The following is a 13958-nucleotide window of genomic DNA, read 5'->3' on the forward strand; positions in this document are numbered from 1 at the left end:
ATTTTGAATGTACCAGAAATTAGGCAAAATTGGGTGTAAAATGGACAAGCCACTTGTGAGATGTGGATTTTTTGATGTAAATCATTATTTTAAATTCTTAATTTGTTTCATGAGCTATATCTCAAAAACATTTTGTCTTAGGAACTTCAGGTTTGGTTTATTAAAGGATGTGTGTGAGGTCTAGCTCAGGAAGTGGGATTCAATATTTTAAATGTATTCACTGCCAAATTAGGTGTGTCAGGAAGGTCCATCTGGCTCAACAGACTTTACAAGCGTCATGTGGAGCCTAGTTGATCTTATAAGATGTTACAAAGATATGACAGACTTTGAGTCCAGCAACGTTCTGATGGATCTTTTGGAGCACTGCTACAGTCTTCCAAATACACCTGGCATGGTTCAGTGTGGAAGCTGTAATGTCCACAACAACTTTCCTGGGTGATTTTCCATCATGGCTTGTAGACCTCATGGTCTCTGCTGACTTTATAAAGCTTAGGCTCCAGGGATATGGGGAAAGTGAGCGATTTATTTTATAGAGGTTTTAAGAACCACATAAACTCCTGTGGTGTTTATAGACAAAGCAAGTGCAGCTGCTCTGGTTTACACTATATTAATATTTCACAAACACTTTCCAGTTCTTAAAAACAAAAATGGACATGAAAATCTAAAAGCTTCATTTATAAACCACAAGGAAATTGCCAAGCATAGGGTTAATTAAAAAATGATGATGTAAATAAATATCACTACTTCACAAGAAAAGTAGCATAAAAGACCATTTCACTCACTCACTCATGCCCGTCACCCCAGTTGGGGTATGGGCCGCCAACCACAGATCTCCAGAGTCCTTTATCCTGGGCCATTTGCTCTAGCTGGTTCCAGGTATAGCCCATTTCTATGCTATCAGCCTGAAGGTCGCGTCGCCAGGTGTTTCTTGGACGGCCTCTTTTCCGCTTGCCTTGGGGGTTCCACCGCAATGCCTGTCTAGTGATGTTGGTTGGCTGCTTGCGTAGTGTGTGTCCTATCCAACCCTACCTTCTCCTTCTAATTTCTTCCTCTGCTGGAAGTTGATGGGTCCTCTCCAAGAGGTAGATGTTGCTGATGGTGTCTGGCCAGCGGATCTGGAGAATCCTTCTAAGGCAACTATTTATGAAGGTCTGGATCTTCCTGGTGGTTGTTTTAATTATCCTCCAGGTTTCAGCTCCATACAATAAGACTGATTTCACGTTGGAATTGAACAGTCTAATCTTTGTTGCCAAAGACAGCTCTCTAGAGCTCCAGATGTTCTTGAGCTGTAAGAAAGCTGCTCTTGCTTTAATGTCTGCGTCCGTGCCACCCTGTGATGGATAAAACCAAACATTGGAGAAGCAATACATTTGCAATTAAACAACATTAGCAAATTTAGAAATGTATGGCAATGGTGGATTAAGCTGTCTGAAATGTCCTGAACTCTGCCTCCCACCACTGCACTATGTTAAAGCAGATTCATAAATGTTCAGGCCAGAAAAGAGGTCAGATTAGATGATCATAATGGTCATTTCTAATACAAGCAAGTATTTATGAACTAACCAAATGGTGTCCTAATTTGGATTAATATCTGCATGACACTAAACTAAAATTTGAGGGTTAAATATGACCCCGATAGCTCTCCATATCTGAATTCCAAGCCAGCATTAAAACTAAAATGTTTTGCTTTTCCCCCTTCAGAGGTGGGGGGAGGGGGAGCTTTGTTTGGGGAGAGAAAACCCTTTGCCTCTTTTAAGGAGTATATACCCCTCCCTTCCTTCCGAGCACTCCGAGTCTTTGTGGTTTGAGGAGGCAGACTTTGGGCTAATTGGTGGGATACAAGGTTGTAGCAATCCTATTGACCCACCCTAGTTCTGCAGAAAAGGACTTGGGGATTATAGTGGATGAGAAGCTGGATATGAGCCAACAGTGTGCCCTTGTTGCCAAGAAGGCTAACGGCATATTGGACTGCATTAGTAGGAGCATTGCCAACAGATCGAGGGATGTGATTATTCTCCTCTATTCTGCACTGGTGAGGCCACATCTGGAGTATTGCATCCAGTTTTGGGCCCCCCACTACAGAAAGGATGTGGACAAATTGGAGAGAATCCAGCAGAGGGCAATGAAAGTGATTAGGGGGCCGGGGGCACATGACTTATGAGGAGAACTGGGCTTATTTAGTCATCAGAAGAGAAGAGTGAGGGGCAGGGCCGGCTCCAGGCACCAGTTAAGGAAGCAGGTGCTTGGGGCGACCAATGCAAAGGGGCGGCACTCCATCCGGTATCGGGGCGGCACATCCGGGTCTTCGGCGGGAATTCGGCAGCGGGTCCCTCATTCCCTCTCTTCCTCTTTGAGCTGCCGTCAAAGAGGAAGAGAGGGAGTGCAGGACCCGCCGCTGAATTGCCGTCGAAGAAGCAGCATGTTTGTGCTGCCGCCGAAGTGCCGCCACTCGTCTTTTTTGTTTGTTTGTTTGTTTTGTTTTTCCACTTGGGGTGGCAGAAAATCTGGAGCCGGCCCTGGTGAGGGGAGATTTGATAGCAGCCTTCAACTATCTGAAGGGGGGTTCCAAAGAGGATGGAGCTAGGCTGTTCTCAGGGGTGGCAGATGACAGAACAAGAAGCAATGGTCTCAAGTTGCAGTGGGGGAGGTCTAGGTTGTATAGTAGGAGGGTGATGAAGCACTGGAATGGGTTATCTAGGGAAGTGGTGGAATCTCCTTCCTAAGAGGTTTTTAAGGCCCAGCTTGACAAAGCCCTGGTTGGGATGATTTAGTTGGTTTTGGTCCTGCTTTGAGCAGGGGGTTGGACTAGATGACCTCCTGAGGTCATCTTCCAACCCTAATCTTCTATGATTCTATGATCTCTTACAGAAGCTGGGGAATGCAAAGCCAGGTGCAGCAAGGAGATAATCACCTCACCCCCACCCTCTTAACTTTCATACGAGGGGAGATCAGTAGGGTCCCAGCAACAATGCTGGGACCAGATTAACTGGGTGGGTAACCCATGGCAGCCCTCTCCCAGGTGGCATGGATTGCAATGGAAGGATGACCTGTCCTGGACATAGTTCCCAAGTTCCCAGATGTGTTACTTAAAGTTGTTGTGACCTAGTTGAACATTCTTGGTGTCTTGTCTTTCTTCCCTTAGTGTCCAGTACACAGATGGAAATGTCATAACATCATCTGTAAATGAGATTTGACCACTGATGGGGTTAAGATTAAGATTACTTGGGAGAGCTCAACTCCTCATTTCCATGCATTTCTAAATTATAATATTTTTTTAAAATTTAACTTTGTCTTTCCTGCCCTCTTAAGGTTAATTTGCTTTGCAATAGAACTCAATATATTTTTGCTATTTTCCTGCCTTCAATGAGTTATACTTATTTACAACCTTAACACCAGCTGAATTAAACTTTTTGGCTTGGAATATATAATTGTATATGGTCTCCTTAACATTCCATTAGCATTGCTTTTAGTAAATATGATATATATATATATATAGAGAGAGAGAGAGAGAGAAAGAAACATACACACACTGCAAGTCATCTTGAACTCTGAAGCCCTTCTGAAGGTCACTGAGTTTAGGAAGAAACAGATAATTTTAAAGTAATCATGCAAGATAGGGTTAAAAGAAATAAATGCTCTTCTCTAATATCTGCACCAGTTCCTCATGTCAGAAAATGCTGGGTTGAGAGAAATAGCAGCTAGACTGATTTGCCATATGAATTGGAAAGGATAGATTGCTGTTATGTTGTAGGTGGGCCTTTCATACTTCTGAAGTTATAATGTTTTTATTTAAAGAATAAATTGGATTTCTGAGCATGTATGGTATACAGCAATTTAAAATTATTGAAGTTCTTCATATTGTTAAGAGTGCTTCAGTTTGAAAGAGTGAGGCTTTCCTACAAATGCCAAGTAAATTGCTCTGCAAGTCCAGAATCCCTGATCACCTCTGAATTGAAATGCCTACAAAAAGTGCTGTAGTGTTCTAATAATTTTACAGCTCTCTCTGATTCGCATGCCTAGAACCCCAATCATTTCTAAATTGAAGTGCTCTTGTTATTTTGAAGTTTGATGTGGTGTGTAAAATCATTTGAGATTATTCTGCAGCTTTTCATTTTTTATTTGGGGGGGGGGAGATGGGGGGGCAGGTCTTTTCCCAGTACACTGGAAGACATTAGGAGCTAGTTTAAACATTCAGCGTTTAAAATGGAAATTGAACCAAATTCTCTCCAAATAGTAGTGATGATGGCTGCAGAGCCGGGTTGGGGGGTGTGTGTGGGGGGGGGGGGGAGAGGGGGGCAGAGGGAGGAAAGAAAAGAAAAGGAAAAAAAACCCTGCCTCAAAAGCTGAGAAAATACAAAGTGAGAGGCTGTCAGTGATCCTTGCTGGGAAAAGTGAGAGGAACAAGAAACGTATTGTCGCTGTTCAGATGTGGTCAAGGTGAAGGGGGGAGACTGAATGAAAGTTACAACAATGTGACAAAAGACACAAAGATCCATTTAGTCTTGGAGGGAAGAGAGCAGGAGGCACAGGCGGCTAGTTCATGTATTGCTTCTAAGCTGATTTTTGCTGTCATTTTATCATAGGATTTTAGAGGGAAATGATGGATGCCCTTTTATATCTACTAACTTGGCTTTGTCGCTTCAGAATAACAGTTTCTTTTAGTAAGTTTTCTCACTTACTAACCGTGTTCTTTTAATACACATGGTGGTGGTGTCGTTGTTTATAAATCAAGTAGCTTAGCAGAGAAAATTATTATTTTTACTAATTTGTTGTAGAACCTACTAGGTGACAGGCATTTTCCAAACACTTCAGCAGAACGGTCCCTGCTTCAAAGAGCTCACAATCTAAGGACAAAGAAGAAGGAGTTCAAGGGGTGGGGAATAATAATAGAACATTTCTAATAATTTGCTAAATACTTTCAATGCAATATTACAAGAATACATAAAGACCATCTGCGTTTGCAAAGTTTCTGCTTTTGGTGGACCAATTTTGTTATGCTCTTGGAAAGTAGGTACCATGTTGGCTGATACACCAGGGATTGAACCTGGGACTTTCAGGGCTAAAAGCATGAATTGCTACAGCCTGAGCTATAGAACACAGCTTCTATAATTGGTGATGGTAATAACTCAGACCGTCTGTGAATCGGCATGTCAGCCTCCCTCCCCAATATTACATATGCTTATACTAGCACCTCTGATCCTGCTTGGGGAAACAAAACAACACCAAAGTAGGTCATTTTCAAATAACAAAAAAAAAAAAAAGAAAAAGTTAGAAAGATATTGTGGGTTAAACTCTGACTGCTGCTACACAGGGAAATTAGAGGAGAAAGGATGTAAAGAATGCAGTGGCTGTGTGCAAAGATTATACAAATATGGTAGGACTGCTTAAGGAACCTGTAGCTCAGGACAGAATTATGCAAACAAGATGTACATCTGGGAAAATAGGCATGGAAATAGAAAAGAGGGTGTGGCCAACCAAAAATCCAGCAAATTCAGCCATATAAGAGACAAAAAATGGCCTTAGTATAACAGTCCACTATGTGTTCCATAGAAAAGCAGCCTTAGCAAGTCCTTCCAGTTCACTGGGGGTCAGACTAACGTGCTGCAGAGATTACGCCTGGGTGGGAGTTGTAGTATTTGCAGCCCATGCTCATAGGGCTTTGGCAGGATGAATTAATATTAATAATGGGCTGGACTCTGCCACCCTTACTCACATTTTAGATGCTCACTCATGGGAGTAGATCCATTGAGTTCAATGGTTCTTATTCATATGAGCAAGTAGTATCCAGCAGGAGTAAGGGTTGCAGAAATCAGCCCAATATGTTTCCTCAAGCACACTTCCTACCCTATATTGAGCCATTTGGGTTCTGTACAACAGTATTACTGTTATTGCTATTATTTATTTTATATATTGCTATTTATATTTTTAATTTAATATTAATTAACATTTGAGTAATAAATGCATTTTAAAATGCTAAAACATGATATAAATGTATGGCTAAATTTTGAAGGCTTTTTCAGTTTGTACTCAGGCAAAACTCCTTTGCAAAATGCTAGGAATTTTGCCTGATAAAAGACAAAGCCCTTGTCTCTGCACAAAAGTTGTACTGCTTTAGCTATATCACTATAGTTAAAGGGGAACAAGTCTTGTGTTGGTACAGTTATATCTGTATAAAAGTGCCTTGTACTATAGCTATTCCAATATCAGTCACATTTATACTAATGCAAATGTATCCAGACTTGAGGTTTTGCATACATAACACTTTTTTTGGCAAACAATCACATCCCTAACCAAATACTCATACTGGAACAAAAACTGTGTATAGACCAGGCCTAAGAAGTAATAGAGTCTTAAGGATTTTACCCCTAACACTTAAATGCCATCCTCATTAAAATTCAGAACTACAGCACTCACCCTTCAAATATTTTCATTACTTCTGTAACTGAATATCATGTATTCTTTTTATTCATTAGGTATTACTTTTACCAAGCATAGGGCATACACCAGTAATGCTATCTAGTTGCAAAGGATAACAATGAAATGCTTTTGGGGTGACATCGGTAAAAAAACAATTTTGACGTGGCTGAATACAACTAGAAAAGGAGAATGCGGGGGGTGATAGGGAAATACTGTCAGACTTTGGGCATGTCATTGGACCGCTCTACATTTGTTTCTCCATTTGTAAATGAGAATTAATATTGTATAGTTATTTGTGCATGCAAAGTGCTATGTAAATCTTAATTGTTTATATTTTTATTATTCTTTATTAAATACAGGCTAAGTGTGATCAGACTAAAACATACTTAAAATATAAAAGTGAGGTGCCTTTTTAGACTGGAACAATTGAGACAGATGTCTCAGAATGCCACACCTCAGGACTCATCACAGGAAAGTTACAATTCTCTAGTGACAATCTATGTTGCCGTGATGGGGATCCATAAAAGGCAGGTAGGTGGTGTGTGATCATAGATACCTTTCAGGACAAGGTTCAAAGAAGTGGTGTCTTACACAGTTGTGGCTGCTTCATTATGGGTCTGGAGTAAATTGTTAGTTTTAAAACTCATCCCTCCTTAGGAGCCACTTCTGCTGTACTGTCTGTGGAACACAGCTAATAATGGCCAGGCAGTCGGTGAGCTAAGACGGCTGCTACTGACCTGCTTGTTCATCTTCCATTAATAACAAAACAACAGCAGCACAAAAATGTATACACTCCATGCCTCCAAATTGTGCACACAACTAGTCTAAGAAAATTATACTATTACTACATTCTATCAACTCCTCTCCCTCTCAGTCCAACTTCTGAATGGTTGGCTTGGTGATCCGCTACATTGTGTCTTATACTAAGATTGTAAGCTCTTTGGGGCAGGCATGGTCTTTTACTGTATACCTGACAACACCTGGCACAATGGTGCCCTGAACAATACTATCATACAGATCTGTCTCATAACTCATAAGCAAGTTCTTACAAACAAAGAATCATTGAATGTATACATTGTTTGGAGGGGAACGCACAGCTAAACAATGTATTTAAGTTTCTGTAATGTCTATGTTGATTTCTCATCAGCAGTCTGTTGGGTTATACTATTAATCTAGGAGGAATACAATTTAATGCATGATAAAGAAAATCAGACACAACTTCACTTTTGAAGCACAGAACAGTTTTAATGAAAAAGGAATGGCTTCGCTAAAGAAATATAGCAAGTGGTTTCATAGTTTGGTGGAGCCAATACTATTTATTAATTCAAACAATTATAAATAAAGTAAAAAGTTTAGATCTATGGAGGAGATTTCAGTGCATGTGTAACTTGTCATTACTGGGAGCATATGTTGTCTCAAATGTCCAACAAATCACAGTACCTAAATACTTTTATAAGCTACGTTTCAAAAATTAAAATTGTTGGAAAACTGTTAGGAATTTTTAAACTAAAAAGTTGGCCCTAAATTTCTTGTGTCATTTAATTAGGGCCCTACCAAATTCATGGCTGTGAAAAATGCGTCACGGACCTTGAAATCTGGTCTCCCACTGTCAGGGCCGGCTCTAGTGTTTTTGCTGCTTCAAGCACAAAACCAACCAAACCAAAAAAAAAAAAAAAAACCCTGCGGTCGCGATCAGCAGCAGCTCTACTACAGCTTCATTCTACAGCGGCAATTCGGTGGCAGGTCCTTCACTGCGAGAGGGAGTGACGGCCCTGCTGCCGAATTGCCACTGAAGTGCCGGACGTGCCGCCCTCCTCTTCATTGGCTGCCCCAGGCACCTGCTTGCTACGCTGGTGCCTGGAGCCAGGGCTTTTGTGTGCTTTTACCCTATACTACAGATTTCACAGGGGAGACCAGCATTTATCAAATTCAGGGTCCTGACCCAAAAGGGAGTTGCAGCGAGGTGGCAAGGTTATTTTAGGGGCTGCGGTATTGCCACCCTTACTTCTGTGCTGCCTACAGAGCTGGGTGGCCAGTGAGTGGTGGCTGGTGTTTGGAGAGCAGCAGGGCAGAAGTCAGGGTGGCAATGCTGCAAACCCCACCCCTCACACAATAACTTTGTGACCCCCCCACATCTCCTTTTTGGATCAGAACCCCTACAATTACAACACCATTACAGCTCATCAACGTTCTCAGTTTTCCCCTCTTTTTTCTTTCCTTGCAATCCCACCACCTCTTCTCTCTCCTTCCCTTGTCATGTTTCCCTAAACCCATTCTTTCCTAGAGCCACCATAATTGCTCCCCGCTTCTTCTCACTGTTGCCCATACTGGTGGATAGGCTTTCTAGTGCAGCTCCATTGATAAGTGTTTGTTGGCCCCTCTCTCCTCTCTTGCTTATCTTGCTCTCTTGTGTTGCCTGGAACTATGACCTGTTATAGGAGCTCCTCGAATTGATTACTACCTGTGAGCTCTGCTAGCAGGAAGTGCTGCTATGGCATAACTAGTTATGAAGCCCTGACCATATTTGTCCCCAGTCCAATATCAGTGTTACTGCATTTATTTCATGTTTAGTAAAAATTGCTGATTACATGTTTTTTGGTAGACAATCTTCATGTTTTCTCATCCTGTTTTTTCTCATACAAGCAATATACAAACTGAACAATATCTAAATAACATTAGTGTAATTTGCATAAATATTGGTCTCAACAAGCAATTAGTGCTTCATTAATATGCAAACAAAAATTAATTTCCCAAATTACTCAAAACCCAGTTGGAAGTTATATTTTCCCATATGTACAGATCTGGTGGACTTGGATAAAAATAGACCTTAGCAGCATGATTTTTTTTTTTAATTTGAAGCAAAATTTCACTTATATGGTTATAAAATTGCAAAGTGATACTCTCAATAAACATTTTTAAGTGTATCAATTGCTGTTATGTAGCGTAATACTGCACTCCACCAAAAACATGATCACTATATTTAGATTTTTTTTTCTAGCAATATTTCTATTGTCTCATAGAGTGTGATGTAACAGTACTCCAAAAGACTGGTTAACATGCAAATTAGCATTCGTGGATTGGGTCCCTCAGCTGTCACTCGTAAGAATTTGTGACGGACAACTGAATTAAACTGTGTTGTTTTAAATTGGTTCCTATAGAAGCACCTTCAGCTTCAAAAGGAACAGTGACACCATATGCTATTAATCATCACTGTTATGTTTAGCACTCGATAGACTGAAATTTGCTGTTTTCAGACATTACATACTAGTACAAAACCCATTATGTGAGTTACAATTCACTGTGAGAGGAACACTTAATCCTGGTTTTCTGTCTATCGTTGTTGCAGATACATTTATAAAGAGGTCTTCCTATGGGATCCATAAATCATACATTACCTTTTAGCTATGCCATATTTTAAAGTAATGTTAACATGCTAAAATAAAGGTTTGTTACTCACTCATAATGCACATAAGCTCGCCTTTCTGTGTTGGGTACAAAATAATCCATGTACCACTCATATTGAAGGTGGTTATTAAATATGCTGGCTCAGTTTACTAGTTGCTTTAATACACTTCTGTAACGAAAAACTACTTGCAACATCAAAGCACATGGAGATATTAGCTCTTTTCCTCAATAGCCCCTGACCTGAAAGCTTTGCTTTTTATCTTTATATAAAAGGAAAATATGCTTTTCAAAGAAGCCCAGCTACGGTGTGGATATTTTGTCCATTGTTGACTAATAGGCTGCAAAAGTAATCTACAATTTTTCATCTTTGTTCAGAGTGTTTTTTCTTCTTGGACATCATGCTTTTTTTGAGAGTGAAAACTCCTGCCTTCAACTTATAGTGACTGGGAAAATGCTTTCCAAATCCTGAGGTATCTTTTATTTTGATAAGGTTGTCAGTCGAAGGAGAGGAGATTGGTGTATTTTTTTCTGGTGCCCTTTACTCTAAAAGAGGAAGGCGTCTTTTGTGCATTTCGAGTGTAACAGGGAAAAAAAAAGTAGAAAAATAATCTTTGCTCAAAATGAATGTTATTGACTAGAGTTGTTGACAGATGTGAATGTTTGTAATGGAGCCAACAGCTACCAAATAGAATGCGAGCTTTCCCTTGCACTCATTTCTGTTTAGTTTTCTAAATATTAGAGAAACAGCAAGTCATTTGCTACAAATGTCATTGTACCCAAATCTCAAGTCTGTGTTTTGACTTTTTGTATCTCGGATTTTCCTGCAATTAGAGAAAAAATAGTAGTATAACAGGTCTTTTGTTCCAGTTAAGCATAACTGGGATTCTTGACCTAGTGTTTTTGGATCATTAAATTGAGATATCTCAAAGGGGCCTGATTTTCAGAAAGAGCTGAGCACCACTCTCTGAAAATCTGGCCTTTGTATGGCTGCTCAGATTGGACAGCGAAAGTCTCTAGTCACTTCTGAATATCTTGTCCCTTGTTCTCAGACTTTAGTATACTGGTGTAAGCAGAAACAGAAAGAGCATGTTGCATACTAGTATATGTTGTGTACATTGTTTTAACTTACTGGTAAAGAACATCTCAAACCTGTCTAGGCACTTGCAAGTACTTATTAGATCATCCTTAGAATCACTGACAGTGATAGTATTACCGGCATTGTACTGTCACACACAGGCACTATCCCTGAACAATCTTTCCATTCTGCTCCTCACTTTCTAATAAAATCTGGCATGAACCTCTTCCCTCTCTATATTTTTTCATACAGTTATCTTTAAAAGTGTTTGTTGCAAAGATAGTCCCACTATCCATTAACATTCCTCTACAAAATCTTAAAAGGAGGACAGAGTACATACAGGGCTCTTGATGCTTTTTGGGGTGATGTTGAGGTGGGAATCAGGCTATGATTCCTGTCCAGCAACTCATGGTGAGTCCAATCCAAAGCCAATGAAATAAATGGAGAGACTTTCATTGACTTCAGTGTGCATTGGATCAGGCCTTTCAAGCTTGTGAGTGCTTCTGATGGCTTTCGTAATTAAAGTTCTGCATGTGCTTAATTGCTTTGCTGCAGTAAGGTATTGGTAAACCTGAAAGAGGCTGACAAAATCTGACCCTGACACAACTGCATAAAACAAAAGCCAAAATAGAACTCTTTAACTTTGTTTTAATAATTCATATTTAGTTGTTTAAATCTTATTCAGTCTGTCTGATGACCTTTTATATATAAGCATTTAGGGAGAAAGGGCTTGTGAACAGCCAGCATTTTGTGAAATCATTAATATCAAAATACAAATGTACAGCATCTCCCCTATATATCTCAGAGTGCAAGATTTTTAGTAAATGTAAGGGTTATTAAAATTTCACCATTGAAATACATTAGTGTAGGATCCTCCTGTTTAAGGAATTCTTATTGATTTTTTTTTTCTTCAAAATTTGCTTTCTTTTATATCTTTGAAGTAAGCACTGAAAACTGTTTTCTCCCACTGTCTAGGAGTTACTTTTTTAGTTAGTTTATTTTACAGGACACACATCCTTTATATGTACTTTTAATATTCCAGTGTGTACTGCACATGTGGTAATTTATGCAGACAGTTTACACATTACCCTGTATTTTCCTAATATGTTTTTCGAGTTCATAAGTAGAGGAGAAAAAAGAACAATTTGTTTTTTTAAAAGAATATATTAATCCACAATTAAAAATTTAGAAAATACAAAATGTTTTTCAGCACCAAATGTGAAAATTTAGTAAATTAAGTTCCGTGCTTGTCAGGATTGTTTAAAGATCATGGAACCTTCTGGAAAAAAAAGAGTATTTTTGTTTGCCTCCAACTAATATGCCAACTTTTCTGGTTACTTACATTTTACTCCTGTTTGATACAGGTGAAATGGATGAACATCAGACAGCTCATTATAGAGACAAGCATGCTGCATTCCCAAAGTGGGATGACAGAACAAGTCATGGTATGTATTGTAATTTTAGTGCTACAACACATCTTCAAACTGTCTAAGATAAAATGCTTACTAAGCACTGCATTGGGACTGTCACTCAGAATGCTTTTTTTTTGGGTGGTAACACTGCTCTACAGCCAAAATGCTTCTGAAATAAATGTAGTCAAACTTTACTAATTCTGGGTCACTGAGAACCAGGGCCGGCTCCAGGGTTTTGGCCGCCCCAAGCAGCCCAAAAAAAAAAAAAAAAAAGAAAAAAAGCCGCGATCGCGATCTGCGGCTGCAATTCGGCGGGAGGTCCTTTGCTCCCAGCGGGAGCGAGGGACCGTACCCGAATTGCCGCCGAATACCTGGACGTGCCGCCCCTCTCTGGAGCAGCCGCCCCAAGCACCTGCTTGCCAGGCTGGTGCCTGGAGCCGGCCCTGCTGAGAACGAAAATGATGCTTAAAATTGTTGATTGGCTCTAGTTTTCAAGATATGCTATTGGGTCAGTATATACGACCCTTGACTTGGGAATGGCGGAGGATAAGTGAGTTATAAAGGGAAGGGATCTCAATTTAAACCAGAAATGGCTAAAATACATCTTTGACTGGACCTATGAATAAATCTATGACTGGGTTTGGACAATACTTGCTTTTTAGGCAAAACAATGAACGATGCAATCTGAAGCTGGTATTGCGTCATACATGATATGAATTGCATCATGTTATTCCTAGAAGTCATGGATGATGCAATCATAACGAAGCTTACATCACTCTGCTGAACAAATTGCCCTAGATCAGCTCTAGAAATCATACAGTGTCGTGCTCTCTTATTTGTCAGTGTTTGATTTTGCAAAGGGACACATTTCTGTTTAGCCAAAGTGAGCAGAGATGCTTTGTACTTGTGTGAACAGTGCAGATAACTTCTGCTATGTTTGTGGTGAAGTGACTTTTGCATCACAAAAGTGCAGTATGGTTAAGAAAGCCTATCACCTTTATTTTGGCTGCAAAATTGGAGATCAGGACAAGAGGTGGGCCCCACATATATGCTACAACACTTGTGCAACAAATCTTCGACAGTGGTTGAACAGGAAAAGGAAATCTATGCCTTTTGCAGTGCCAGTTGGAGAGAGCTAACAGATCATACCAGCAATTGTTACTTCTGCATGGTGCCTCCAGTTGGGAAAGGTGTGTCAAAGAAGAAAAAGTGGACTGTGCATTATCCAAACATTCCATCAGCTATACGCCCAGTACCCTACGGAGAAGGACTGCCGGTTCCTGATGCACCAGAATCATTCTCACTTGAGTCAGACGAGGAAGAGAATGAAACTTCTGGTCCTGAACCATCAATGTCACAGGACTCACATTTTCTCCCATCCTCCTCCTCTGAACCACACCTCATAACACAAGGTGAACTGAATGACCTTGTCAGGGATTTGGAACTACCCAAGAGTAAGACAGAGCTGTTGGGCTCCAGACTACAGCAGTGGAATCTCCTGACAGGTGATGTTAGGGTTTCCATGTACCGTGACTGTCAAAAGGATCTTGTCCCATTCTTCTTCATGGAAGGTGATCTTGTAGCCTGCAACAACATCGATGGTGTGATGGCAGCCCTCAACATCGTTCACGATCCAGATGAGTGGAGAC

The 13958-nt window shown here is 40.2% G+C and overlaps 1 long non-coding RNA gene across 1 annotated transcript in view; it reads left to right on the forward strand.

Annotated features, from left to right (window-relative positions):
• The window catches only part of LOC122174437 (uncharacterized), a 243469-nt gene extending 231127 nt beyond the window's left edge, over positions 1–12342 (forward strand). Inside the window, exon 4 of the long non-coding RNA XR_010599552.1 lies at positions 12262–12342. This is a non-coding gene — a long non-coding RNA (uncharacterized LOC122174437). The remainder of the gene's footprint in view (positions 1–12261) is intronic.
• Positions 12343–13958: the final 1616 nt, after the last annotated feature.

The sequence above is a fragment of the Chrysemys picta genome, chromosome 3 (genome assembly GCF_011386835.1).
Source record: "Chrysemys picta bellii isolate R12L10 chromosome 3, ASM1138683v2, whole genome shotgun sequence".
NCBI lineage: Eukaryota > Metazoa > Chordata > Testudines > Emydidae > Chrysemys > Chrysemys picta.